The following is a 15,712-nucleotide window of genomic DNA, read 5'->3' as shown; positions in this document are numbered from 1 at the left end:
AGTGAAGACTGGTGGGAGGGGGAGTTAGATTACTTAATAAGAGACGGTCATTATGGTTTTGATGGAGCCAGAGTGGAGAAATGAAGGAACTAGAAGTTCTTGTTACTAAAAATAATCATGAAACATTATAGAAAATGAATGCTATCTGTTTATTGAGCAGTTGGGCAATATTAAAGCTGCTAGACTGTAAAGAAAGAAAAAAAAGAAAAAAAAAAAAAGCACTCATTTAGTGGCATGGAGCAGCACTAAAGAATAAACCTCTTGATTCTGCAGTTCTTAGTCACACGAAGCAATTTTCTGCCATGAACAAGCTTCAGAAAATGGCTCTGAGATTATGTCTCGTTGCACTGAACATGACCGAAAAGGCTATGTGAAAGCTTCTCGCTGAACATCCGAAGGCTCAATTTTCGAATTCAAATACAAGGATTATTTGTAAGACAGATTTCTATTGCTGCTGCCTTTTTATGTCTTTTTTGCAGGTCATTGCAAAAAGCCTGTCTGAGGAAGAAATAGCTGGCCTGAAGGAAATGTTCAAGATGATTGACACAGAACAGTGGCCAAATCACTTTCAAAGAACTAAAAGCTGGGTTGAAAAGCTTTGATGTTGATCTTAAGGAGCCTGAAATTTACGATCTCATGCAAGCTGTAAGCTGAAAATTTCAAGATGGATACAGACTACAATGAGTTTGTTGCCATGATGCAGAAAGGAAATGCCATTGTTGGTAAGAAAGGTCTGCAGAACAGTTTTAGCATCGGGTTTCTGGAGGCTGTAAAACTTACTGCATGGGCAATGGCAAAGCCGTTGTTATGCATCATTTCTTTCAATATGTGGACAAAACAATATATAATATGTCAGTGTTACCTTTGAATTTGTTGTTAGTGTATTTTAATATTATTATATTATTTATATATTATAATAATATTATTATTTTATTATTAAGATGCACCTTGTATTGAGTTATGGTCATTCATTCATGTATCTCATAAATGTATAAGATTAATTATATGAATGCACCTTGAATCTAGGGTTGTATCTACTTAATATATACATATCTTATTTATTAAGTACATGGCGAATGAAGGGTCATTTTGTGCCTATAAATAGGCCCTTGATGCATTAACACAAAACACCAATCTATTGTCTTCAGTCTCATCATATCATGTTTCTTTTGAGTTTAGAGAGTTTGACAAGTAAAGAAAGGTATTTTTTTGTGGAGCTTTAGACTCCTCCGTTTGTGCGGAATTAGAGAGAGTCATTCGATTCAAATCAGGCTATTGTATCCTGGGGGACAAGTCTTGAGGAGTTCTGCTGCACTGGTTCGTGGGTTAGGCCAATAAACCGTAGAGGGCTTTAATCTCCTTAAAGAGCGAGATATCCATGCCTCAGTCTGTTTGTGAATCGTGTTTATATTTGTATTTTTATTTGTGTCAAAATTTTATCATTTTATATTATTAGTTTTTCTAAAAAAATTTAAGGAGATTCGAAGTATGGAGCCTACAGTTGAGAAACCGAATGAAAATGTTGGAGATTTCAACAAACCTTTCTAGTTTAAAGGAGTCCACTTCAAGAGATGTAAAGGTAAGAAAATCTGGAAGACTTTACAAGATAAGTATGATACCGAGGAGGTAAGAGGGTAAGATGCAATTATGCAAGAAAATTGTAATACTAATAACGGTAATACCAAAAAGGTAAATTTTATTATTTCCGAACATAATACTTTGTCCAAAGGTCTTTTTTCCTAAAAATCCTTAATTAAAGCTTAAAAGGAGAAATATGAAAAATAACAGTAGACCTCACAAAATGAATAGGGGCAACCCTAATCAAAAGAATTTGAACCAAGGACCCTCTTACAAGCAAAACAATAATGTTTGTTATGTTTGTGGCAAAAGTGGGCATATTGCTCGAATTTGAAAATTTCAAAAACGTAAATTTTTTCCTCAATCTAATATAGTTGAGGAACCATTTGTGACAATGCTTACTAATATAAATATGGTCCACAGTATTGAGGGGTGGTGGAATGACTCAGGTGCCAATAGGCATGTCTGATATGATGAATCTTGGGAAGATTCACATGTTATTATTAGGCTCTATGTGGATGATTGGTTCAAATTTGCATGTCATAAATAAAATAAAAATAAAGCTCAAAAAACATTTTGAGATGAAAGATTTAAGTGAGACTAATTTTATTTTAGGCTTGAAAATTACAAGATCGTATGATGGTATATTTCTTGATCAGTCGCATTACATTGAAAATTTTTGAATCTTTTGATTCAAGTAATCGCTTATTTCCTGTTAAGAATGAAAATGGAGTGGTTAATCAAGAGGAATATAATAACATTATTGGTAGTCTGAGATATGCAATTGATTTAACTAGACCTGGCATTGCATATGCAGTAAGAATACTTAGTAGATTTTCAAGTAAGCTAGGTAGAGAACATCGAAATGCTCTTGAACGTGTCATAAAATATTTAGTTGATACCAAAAATTATGGCTAGTTTTTTATTAAGTATCCTAATGTACCTGAAGGTTGTTTGTGATGTTGATTGGAATACTTTTTCAGGTGGTTCTCTCTCTACCACAGGTTATATTTTTTACTTTAGGTGGTGTTGCTATTTGCTGAAAATCTAAAAAGCAAACAATAATTTCTAACTCAACTATGGAAGCTGAGCTTATTGCTTTAGCATCAGCTAGTGAAAAAGTAAGTTGATTAAGAGATATGTTGTATGAAATCCCATTTTGGAAAATACCAATACCACCTATCCTAATTAATTGTGATAGTATTGCTACAATTGGTAAAGTGAACAACCATTATTATAACGGTAAATTTAGACCCATAAGAAAAAAAAACACAGTACTGTGAGATCATATTTGAGTAGTGGCATCATTAATGTGAGTTATATAAAATCTTCTGAAAATCTTGTGGATCCATTAACTAAGGCTTTAGCAAGAGAAAGGGTACGGAATACATTGAGGGGGATGAGATTAAAGCTCGTAAAATTATGAATTATGTATGAAGATACCCAACCCAAGGACTAGAGATCTTGTAATTGGGTTCAATGGGAAGAACGAATCATATGGTGGTTGTAAGAAATGCACTATTAATTTAAACTCATCCCTATAGTGTATGTGCATTTATCTTGTAATGGAGGAAGTTGAGTTTTTAAAGCTTTTAATGATAATTTGTATCTCTTATGAATGGAGTATCAGAGTTATAGGAGCACCCTTGACAGATTTCAATACCTATGTGAGCATGAGAGTGGGGCCACTCTCTATGAGAATTGGGCTTATTCTCAAATATGCTCATGAAACTGGGATTAACATAAGTCCAAGACGTGTTGGCTATTAAAGCTTATGTCAACACTTGAATGATTATGTGTGAGTAGTAATACTTTATTTTCCTTAAGAGGTCATAGTTCAAGTCTGAAACCACTATTGACTCTAGAGTAAAGAGTATTATTCACTAAGTGAAGGTTCAATGCAGAGCACGCCTTCATTATGCATAATTATTCATCTTTGATTGTTAAACTCGCTACATGCATAGTACATACATAATATTAAAATAAGGGAGGAATTGTTAGTGTATTTTAATATTATTATATTATTTGTATATTATAATAAAATTTGTTGACTCTATGAATCTGATCCCTTTTTGATTATGACAAAACCAATGTTTCTCACCTGTACACTGAGTCTCTTGAACAGTTCATCTTAAGCAAGCACTGTTGGTAGGAACTCAAGCAAGTCATACGGACTATGAAGATCAAACTTCATTTATGGTGTCTGAAGAATCAAAAGAATGAATACCTATTTTCTATTGTATTTGCATTCATTTTTAATTGGTCTGTAATATAATATGGTCTGTAATAATACATCTGCATGCATGATAGGGTTTAATGCTCAACATGACCGTAGATTGACCATAAGGACCGAATGACCTTAGGGCACCCTTCGATCGACCGATGCCAGGTTTTTGGGACTAACTCAAAGACCTTAAAAATACCTTAGGTCCTTCCACAAATACACAAGATAGTCCCCAATATCACTTATAATATCAAGGGAATTAATTGAAGTGAATAAAACATAAAAGGCCAAACTTGTGAGGTTTCGGGCGACCGAACCTTTGACCAGTCAGAAGATTGACTTGGTTTCGGGCGATTGAATAAAAAATGACCGTAGCGTCCTTGGGTGATCGAACCACCATTCTGACTTTTACCAACAATTCGGCAGCCCAAACTCCCACGTTCAAATATGCCTTAGGCTACCGAATACATGAGTTCAACATACCAAACTTTAGAGCGGGCGACCGAACCATGGTATTTTGAAATCACCTTTGGTTCAACAAACCAAGTTCATATTCAAGCACCCAAACTTCAAAAATAACTTTTCTGAATGTGTTTGTTCGGGCAATCGAACTGTGGGTTGGGCACCCAAAACTCTCGGGTTGTCTTATTTTTTACCGCAGTTAAGAATGATTAAATAGGATTAATTTTCTTAAACACTTTTCAAATATTTTTAATATTCCCCATTTTATCCCAACGGTTACTTTTTAAGTCCCACATATACATTGCACTTCATTTGGCTTAATTAGCAACAAGATTAGCAAAAATGATTAAGATTTTTTCTCTCAAATTTTTTTATACTCTTTTGCTATATTCTTTTCATTCCAAGCTCATATTTTGAAATCTCTCATTCATAATTTCTTATAAACATCTTTTTGAAAGTGAGAGTAAGTGTTAGTTGTTCCCATCTCTTTCAAATCAATTGCAAGATTGAAGGGAAGTGATTGTGGTTAGTGCATATACTCTTACATATCATTTCCTTGGCAGAAACTCTCACAAATTTTTACTTACTTGAAAATCTATTTTTGAGAGTTCTTGCTTGTTTAATCTTTTCCATAATATTTCATATATAAATATTTGATTGGGAAGATTTTGTTTTTAGCTTGCTAGTCTTGACATTCAAATTGCAAGGCTTGAAAGCTTGCATATAATCTTTGATATTATTTTTGCAAGTTTCAATCCAAAATTTCTATTGTATTTTACATTTAGAATATCCTTGAGATATTTGATTTGAATTGTGTTAAACTTCCTTTAAATATTTGTGTGTTAAATATCTTATCTTGAATCAAAGGTTGAACTCACACATATACATACACTCACACATCTTAGAGAGTTTACATATTGGATCTCACATGAACATTAAATCCATATAATCTGTGAGTGCATATTTATCTAGACTGTATTGTAGTACATATATGCTTGTATGGAAGCATTTTATTTGTACGTAAATTTTTAAATCTGTTGTATTCTAGGCATGACCTGAGAGGGTGGTAATCCAGCCCGAAAGGATTGGTTGTAAAAGGTTGAGGTCAGCCCTGTGTTAATTTGACCTGGGTGTAAAGGTTGAGGTCAGCCCTGTGCTAATTGATCTGGTTGTATTTAGGTGCCGTTCCATTCGTTAAGTGAGCCCATAATGTAATTCTTGTGCTGGTGAGTCAAGGCGGGGATGTAGGCAGTTTGGCGAACCTCGACAGTATTTCTGGTGTCATCTCTATTTACTGCTTTATCATTCATGCTTAATTAAATCTCTTGTGCAGTTTAATTTTTGATGAATATATATACTGATTTATATTTATACGCACTAGATTAACCTTAGGCTTGTGTAATACTACTGCTAGTGGATTAATCTAGGAAAGAATTTTTTAAAATACCAATTCACCCCCCTCTTGGGATCGCACCAAAGCTAACAATTTTTATTTTATTGTTATCTTAGAAAAGAAGATGTACCTTGGATTGGATTATGATCATTTATTTATGTATCTCATAAATACATAAGATTAATTATATGAATGTACCTTGAATTTAGGGTTGTATCTGCTTAACATGTACATATCTTATTTATTAAGTACATGAAGAATGAAGGGTCATTTTGTGCCTATAAATAGACCCTTAAGGCATTAGCACAAGACATCAATCTCTTCTCTTCATTCTCATCATATCATCCTTCTTTTGAGTTTGGAGAGTTTGATAAGCAAAGAAATGTGTTTTTTTGTGGAGCTTTGGACTCCTCCATTTGTGTGAAATTAGAGAGTCATACGATTCAAATTGAGCTGTTGTATTCTAGGGAAGACAAGTCTTGAGGAGTTTACTGCACCAGTTCGTTGGTTAAACCAATAAACCAGAGAGGGCTTGAATGTCCTTACAGAGAGTGAGATATCTATGCCTTAACCTATGTTATGAATCGTGCTTATATTTTTATTTTTATTTGTATCTAAGTTTTATCATTTTATATTATTAGTTTTTCTAACATTTGTAAACCAGATCAATACCTTCAATGACCCAAATTTGTGAATCTACAGATGTAATAAGCACCTCTGATGAAGCAAAGCAATACCCTCAGAAATGGAAAGAAACTCGACGAGACAATTTTTCTAAATCAGCTGACAAAGTACAAAATAGAGGATGATTTTTCTAATACTTTCGAAATTGAGGCTTCGTCGAAGACCCTTGGATCAGAGCACACAATTCACTCTGCAAGCCCTAGCTCTAACGAGCAATTGGAAAACGAAACTTGAAGAGAAAAGTTTTTAAAAATAACAATCGAATGAGAAGTCCGAGAGAAAAATTCAAAAACAACCTTCAACTGCGTGATATTGCATTCATTTAATAGAGTTCCAAGAATCTTCCCATTCTTCTTCTGCTTCATCTTCTTCCCGTTCTCATTCAACGTTTGGATAGACGACTGGAGTGCACAATGGAGGAAAAGCGAGGGAGAGTGAATGAGGGCTATTGGGGAGAGCCGTAGAGGGAGGCATTTTTTCCGAATTTAAAATTTATTTTAATTAAAATTATTTCACAACACAATGCATGGAACTTTATAGGAGAGCATGAATTTTAATTCTTAAATTTGATTTCATTTGGGTTTAAAATGCAATACAATTTTATACTAAATCCTATTCAAATTTAAAAACCTGCAAATTCAAAGTTTCAATTTATATGCTTTCAAGAGTAGGATAAATATAAATTCATGTAATTTTGGTTAAACTTAATTTTGAAATAAATATTGTGTTATTTTTAAAATATAGAAGCATTATTTTAGTTAATTTAATTTTGTCTCCGTAATGTTTAATCATTTTAAACATTTGCAAACACTTTATTAACAGTTTAGCCAATCGCTTTCAACTAATTGAGACTCGTGCTATCCAGGCCATAAGGATTTCAAAAACAAACAAAATTAAATAAAATAGAAAACAAAGTAAGTATGATATTTAAGTTTGTAATTAGATATAGGATATCAAAATTTTTAAAATAGACATTGTAAAATTTTTCAAAATCATAAGATATAGCCTTGTATAAGTGTATTCAATGATTTAGCATGAAAGTTAAAATATCTCTATATTATGTATATTATGTATTAGAATAAATCACTGTGACCTCCAAAGCCTCATAATCCCAAATGGTTGCATAGCCAAAACCATACTTTATGATTTAACTTTTAGCCAATTTTTTATAAGATGATTATAATGATCACAACCTATTAGAATGGTTTAGCTTTGGTGTAACATTGTGGAATCATTCTGAATCATTATATAATTGAAATAAAATGACAAAGTAGGGAGATAGTATTTTTCGTGATGCATTTGAAAAATATTTTGAAGTATCAAAAGAGAGACTCAATTTTGAACAGATGCAAGCATGGATGGGTGTACTTGATTTTAAGAGGAGACTTTACCAAATTTTTTACACAAGTTCGATGTAGTATGGATGTATAAAGTTGTGTATGAAAGTTGTGAAAATATTGTGACTGTTTGCCGATGAAAGTTGTTTTCTTTGAACAGGTGCAAGCATGGAAGGGTATACTCGATTTTAAGAGAAGATTCTACTGAATTTTTTACACAAGTTTGATATAGAAATATATAAATTTGTGTATAAAAGTTGTGAAAAAATTATGAATGTTTGTCGATGGAAGTTGTTTTTTTTTCCCAGCAGGCACCGTCAAAAAACTATGTATGTTAGTATTATTATTATTATTTTGTCCACAAGAAGTAGTTTGTTTTATCATGTTTGGCCTTTTGGGTTTTTTTTTTCTTTTTTAATTTGTGTTTTGTACGGTCACTTGATTGAGCAAAAATTCTCCTTGGGGTTGGGGGGTTGTTTTGTCACGCCCTAAACTCGAACGGGTTTGGGGTGCAACTTTGATAAATATGCTATAATTGGCACAATTTAAGCAATAGAAAAAAAAATTTCAAATCTTAAATATTTTATACCAGAGTACTAAACAACTATATATATGGTATTTTCAATATTTACATTCTGTGAAATACACAAATATCTTTAACTAATAATACTACACAGAAATTAGTTTTAGACAACATTCTCCAATCTCGCCTAAATGCTTGTTATGCCTAATTCGTAGTATGTTTTGCATAGTTATCTATAATATGGAATAAGGATTGGGATGAGATGACGTTTAGTAAGTAAGAAATATTATTATCAGTTTGTGGCTAACATGAGTTTTACAATATCAAAATTCATTTAATAATTTAACTTTAATACTGTAACTGTTAAAAACTGCATTTGAACAATTGTAAATTATTTTTATCCAAATAGTATGCATATATATATATATATATATATATATATATATATATTTACTTCCCTTTATACTTTTCGAGTACATCATCATTTAGCCCTAGTAAATGGGGTTCTGTTCACATATATAAATATGTATCATCGTATAGGCTCTTTAAATATGGTCATGTATATATATGCAGACTTTTCATTCAAATCATCATTTAGGCATATTAAATGACCCTAATAACATAATTATATAAATATGTCTAAAAAAAAAAAAACTCCTTTTAGCTTATGAATGTCATATTTACCCTCATGACTAGGTCATGCAATTTGAAAACTGGACTTAACTAGTTGGCCGACCAAAATATATCAACATCATCATTAATATGTATGATTTTTTCTATCAAGTCCTGGTTCGATCCAGGTGTGCACTTAGGAGAAATTCACTGACATATCTCACCACTCTGTAAAAAGTGTGGTTGCACCCATGATCATTTATAAGTTGTGGTATTGAGCATCATAATCGTCGAGTCATTAGTGTTCTTAAAACATACCATTATAATTTATGCAATCAAAATAGTAATAAAAATTCCATCATTTCTCAATATAAACCGAGTAATAATTATAACATCATAAAAACTTCATCCTTGTTCATTTATTTAATATAAACTAAAATAAGCTCATGCCACACAATTTTGCGTATTAATAGTTATTTATTGTTAATAGAATTTTTTAATGCTGTAAATTACCCAAGTGAATTAAAGTACTTCATTTAAAACAATAAACTTGTAAATATAAATGCGTATATATATATTGACTAGAAATATAAATAGGTATGTGTATATATATATATATATATATATATATATATATATATTGTAACGACCTAGAAAATTATAACTATTAAAATAATAAGGAAAGACAATAAATGGAATAGATAAATATATAATAAGGGAAAAGGGAAGATTAAAAAGAGAAAGAACAGCAGATCTTGTTGACGAATCTCCTATCTTCGTCGATGAGTGTTCTTCTAGAGATCGTCGACGAAGTTCAGTTCGTCATCGACGAAGAAAATCTCGAATGAGTGAATTTTAGATTTTAATTTTCATCGACGAATGTATCCTCTCATCGACGAAGTCCGTTCTGTGCTTCGTTGACGAAGCTTGTTTTCTCGTCGATGAATCCACGAGGCAAGATCGCGTATAAAAGGATTTGGGGAAGCTTCTTCGTGAAGAAAACTCATTTTCTCTTTTTTCTCTCTCTAGAATAGTTTTCTCTACCTTCTCTCTTCAAATCCAGCCCGGATTCAACCTGAATCGACAAACAGAAACAACTACGGTGTTTAAGGAGAGATTCTCTACACATCTAACGGAGCAGATTTTTAAATTGGGCTTTTCAATAAACGCTCCAAAGTTGAGGTAAGGGTTAGGATTCCTAGTTTTGTGATTTTTAATGTTTATTTGAGATTTATAGGTTGAGAAAATGTTGAAATAGTAGGTTATTTGGGGTTTATCTAATTAAACTAAGGTTTTTGATCCAGGGTTCGGCTGAGCGCAAGAACACAGGTAAGGGGGAATATATATTAAACCAGGTTTTATGAATAAAATGGATAAAAAGATTGTATTATGTATATATGTATATGTTTCCATATGGATTTAAAATGCCAACCGTTTAAATTATAATTTTTGAGCGTAGGGCTGTTTTATTAGATATGTATTTCTTAAAATGGACTAATGAAAGTGAAATATTTTTCAGGATAATTGTGTAGGAAATTAAAGGTATAATTTCAATATATGAATGATAAACGAGGGTTGGTTTATTTTGCAGAAAATGTTTGAAATATATTACTAAATTGTGTGGCATGAGTAAAATGAAAATTTTATGTTGAATTATGTTATATGTATGAAATGCAGGTTATACAAGGAATACAATAAGAATGAAAATATGTTATGAATTATACTGCATGTGATTGTTAATTCAACCATAGATAAATGATGAACAGCTGAAAGGAGCTGTAGTAACAGAATAACACATATCTATATGGACTAATTGATGAACAACTGAAAGGAGTTGTAGTAGCAAAATAACGCATATTTATGTGGACTAACTTATGTACAGCTAAAAGGAGTTGTAGTAATGAATGTAGAAAATAAAATGGAAAGAATGAAATGAAAGGTGAATGAGATGGAAATGAAATGTGAAATGTGAATAATGTAAAATGAGAAAGAGTCACGTAAAGTGAAATGCTATGAAATGTCAAAACTAAGAACATGAATAGATAAGAAATACAAAATAAATGACAGACAGACTAATGTATTATTGTAGTGTCCTTATTCATGCTAGTATGATATGTATTTATATGAATGGGGCAAACTCTTCACCTGAGAGCTTGTTAAGAAAGGTGAGTGCCCTAGTAGGTATCAGATGTAGTAGTAGGTTGCATAACTTATTAGAGCAGAGAGAAATTACTTGTATGAGCGGGTAAATTTCCTTATTCCCGGGAGCCTTTGCTGGTAAATCTTTCTATGATCTATGTGAGTACGAGATTACTTTTTTACCTGAGGGGTTACTGAGTAAGGCAAATGCCCTAATATGCTTCAATTGTGACCATTGGTCGCCTAAGGTATCATAGTAGAGGGGTGCTACTTGTATGGGTGGATAATCACCCCAATCCTTAGGTATTCTCGTAGGTAAAATACCTTTTATGTGTTTGATCATGTTTAGGAAAGGATTTTAAAAATTATGATAATGATTGCTACATATACATATGTTATTTACAAACCTCATGTTGGCCACACACTAATTTAATATATTGTTTCTTCCCTTATTGAGATGTGTCTCACCCAAATACAAATTTATCTTTTTCAGGATCTCCACATGATCGAGCTTAGAGAGTTAGGGGTTGTTATAGCATTTTTAGATATAAAAAGAAAAAGGGTATAAACTTTGATGATACTTTTGGGATGTATAAGTTTTATGTTTTATATTTTATGTTTTAAGTCTTCTGAGTTGTGAATATTGGAAGTTGTAAATTATGTTTTTGAAGATATGTTTATATATGTGGATACAAGTGGATGAATGGTTTATTTTGGAATGTAGATAGATGTAGAAAACTCTGGAATTATATTGGTTGAGGATTGTAATTATGTTTTTTGTTGTGTAATTGTTAATGGTAAAACAGGTATAGGAAAATGGATTACGTGGCACCCGGGTTCCATTAGGCGGGTTCGGGATGCCACAGAGCATGATTTAAGTAGAATAATGCGTCGGGACCTATTTTCGGGTTTGGGGTGTTACAATTTGGTATCAGAGCAATAGGTTTTGGGTTTTGTAAACTTAGGAATGATTTATACTAAAGTATAGGAATTAGTTAGGATGATGATACTAGATGGATAGGCTAGGTGTTGAGAAATATAGGTGTCAGCTTTGGTGTATTCCCAAGAGGGAAGGTGAATTAAATTTAAAAAATTTATCTCTAGGTCAACCAATCTAAGAGCAATATTACACAAATTTAGGGTCTTTCTATTTAATCCCAAATGCGTAGATAAATATAATATGTGGAAATTTAAATCATGCGCATCATTCACACTATAACATACATGTGTAGTAAATATAGAGTGCAAAAATATAAACAGGCACACGATATGATATCGGGGTTTGGTCAATACTGTCTACGTCCCCACCTCTAACTCGTAAGTCTGAGAATTCCACTAATGCTCACTTAATGGGTGAAGCGGCACCGGTTACAACCAGGTCAATTAGAGGGGCTGACCTTAACCTATACCTTACTAGGATGGTGCACCTATCTTTCTTATCCGGATCTAAGCCAATCCGGGACTTTTTAATAGGGCTAATCTCCCTCGCCTGGAATACAAATTTATCTTTTTTAGGACCTCCACTTGATCGAACTTAGAGAGTTCGGGGTTGTTATAACATTTTTGGATATAAAAAGAAAAAGGGTATAAACTTTGATGATACTTTTGGGATGTATAAGTTTTATGTTTTAAGTCTTCTGAATTGTGAATACTGGAAGTTGTAGATTATGTTTTTAGAGATAAGTATATATATGTGGATACAGGTGGATGAATGATTTATTTTGGAATATAGATAGATGTAGAAAACTCTGGTATTTTATTGGTTGAGGATTGTAGTTATGTTTTCTGCTGCATAATTGTTAATGGTAAAACAAGTACATGAAAGTGGATTATAGGGCACCCGGGTTCCATCAAGCGAGTTTGGGGTGCCACGGAGTATGATTTAAGTAGAATAACATGTCGGGCCTATTTTCAAGCTTGGGGTGTTACATATATATATATATATATATATATATATATATATATATATATATTGGAAATATAAATAGGTATATATATAGACTTTAAACCACGTACTTCGATATAATTAAATCTTGTATTTTAGTTTAAATCAAATTTATTTAAGTAAAAATGGATATAATTCAATCCCTGTATTTTAGTTTAAATCAGGTTTATTTAAGTAAAAACGGATATTATCCAATCCCCGTATTTTAATTCAAATCAAGTTTATTTAAGTAAAAACAACTATAATCCAAACCCCGTACGATAATTTAAATCAGTTTTATTTAAGTAAAAACAACTATATTCCAATTCCCAAATTATAATTTAAATCAATTATATTTGAATTAAAACGGATATAATCTAATCCCCGTACATTAATTTAAATCAGTCATATTTGAAAAAAAACGAATTACATAATCCAACCCACTTATTCTGATCTGTTCCTTTAATATGATTTAAGATGAATTCCTAAATTGAGTTGAGAAAGAGTGAAAGAGTGAGAATTTTAAGTATATAAAAATTCTCCATCTCCCACTAAATTTTTTCCCCACTTATCTTTCAATTCTTTTTTTTGAGATTTTCTATGAAAAATGAACTGAAAACTCTCCTATTTATAGAGAATTGGAGAAAGGGTATTTTTGTAATTTTAAAGATTTCTTAAGAATTGGAGGAAGGGTATTTTCGTATTTTTAAAGATTTCTTAAGGATTAAAAAATAAAATTAATTAATTAATTAAAAGAAGAGAGAGAGATAAAGACGGAGGTAGAGATAGATAAGGATGGATTGGGTGGGGCGGGGGTCCATCTCAATCTGAATTTGAGATTCAGATTGAGATGCAGATTTAGAATGAGATTGAATCTCAATCTTATCAGATAGATATATATATATATATATATTATTTATTTATTAATAATTTAATTTAATAATTAATTATTTAATATAATTTAATTTAATTAATTTATTATTTATTTATTTATTCTTTGAGGATTATTACATGTTTGGTTTGAGTTGATAAGTATGTACAACTAATTTTCCATAGTTTTAAGTCCATATGCATAAAGAATTTTTTAATTCAAGTAAAAAACAAGTAAATTGAAGAAGAAATGTCCTTTAATCCAATATAGCCAAATATTGTTTCATATTGTCTAATTTCTACTCTTACAATCGGATGTCTAGTTTTAAACATATATATTGTTCTGTTTCATTGTGGGACCTTCTATGATCAAATAATTAGATATAGCCAAACATCTATGCCGACCAGGATATTGTATTTGTTGAACAAGAACTTGATGCTTAGTTGATGAGAACTTATATAATGCTAAGAAATCATGGAAAGTGGACTCTTCTACTTTGGAAATTTGTTTTAGGGTGGTATGCTTGTTGTCCAAGTCACATTCTTCTTTGGGGGTAATATGATGGTGCTTCATAGGTTTAACAAATCCCACAAAATTAAGATAAAAAAATTAGTTTTGTAAATATTGTAGGAAAAAAAAATAGTGCTCAAAGTATATTCAAGGTTGGTTGCCTTAGATCCATTTTCTGATCCCCCCAAAAAAAATATACACCTAACCAGGGGCAGGTTTCCTTTAGATAATCTCTGTGTGTCTCATTCTTTGGGTAATTTATTTTGTTTCCAATACTACATACTCTTTCTCCTCCTGGAAGAACAAATTAATCATATGCTCCTAGATTTTACTTATGAAGTGTTTTGTTTGAAGGTTGATCTCAACAAAGTTGACGAAAAATAGTTTCTAAAAGTGCAGGAGTTGGAGTTTGTGGACTGCATTTTAGAGGAAGGTGAAATGGTTTAAATCTCACCCAAATGGTGGCACTATGTGCGATCTCTTACCACAATCTTCGGATTTTGAATTGAATAGAACATTTTTATAGCATGAAGTTAGAAAATGTACCGACATTATGAACCTTTATACAATTCATTGTTTAGGTAATAGCAAATTAAAGATTTGCATATGGAAAATATTTTAGTGCATGAAATCACAAAATACAAATCTAACCACCTTTCCTTCCATATTAGATCATTTTTGTCCCTTCTAATAGGGAGGATGAGAGAGTTGGGAAGTTGATATGTTCGGGTTCTCCTTTAAACCTTTCTTCACAGATCTCTTAAAAGCACCCTCCCCTCCTCCACCCTTAATTCTTTCCCTTGGAGCAAAGTCATTCAAAGGCTAACATTTCCTTGCAGGACCGCTGCCACCCTAAAATGTCCCACAAAACAAAACCTTTTGATCATGATGTGTCTGCTAGGACCACTAAACCAATTTGTCTCTTTCAATTGGCTACTTACTGAGATCTTACATATCATCATTAATATGAAGAGTAAAATTGGACCAAGAACTAGTTTAGCAGCATTACATGCTCAATGAAGTATTTATATTTCGTGGATTTATACAAAACATATAGTATGTAAAATGTCGAACACAATTTTAGTTCAATTTTCATCCTCCAAAATCTATTACATAAGAATGAATTAATTATGATATCATAAAAGCATGAATAGGATTTGTAGGCAATTATAGTCAATTACTATGATTATTTGAATTAGCCTCAAATTTTAAGTCATATGCCTCTTATTAAAAAATATTATTGTTAAGGCTTTTATTTAATTTCATAATTATTTGATTGTTTAACTAATTAATATGTAAATTCGTTTGATTATGATTTTATTTCATCTTATGTGAATTCGAGTATATAAATTATGAATGTGCAAATTTTACTTCGATTTACATTATTGTTAAACGTAATATTTATTTTGAACGCAAAAGTGAGTATGTCATATTGTACCTGGTCATTCAACGTTT

Source organism: Malania oleifera, chromosome 6 (genome assembly GCF_029873635.1).
Source record: "Malania oleifera isolate guangnan ecotype guangnan chromosome 6, ASM2987363v1, whole genome shotgun sequence".
NCBI classification, from domain to species: Eukaryota; Viridiplantae; Streptophyta; class Magnoliopsida; order Santalales; family Ximeniaceae; genus Malania; species Malania oleifera.
Note: the sequence above shows the minus strand (reverse complement) of the source record.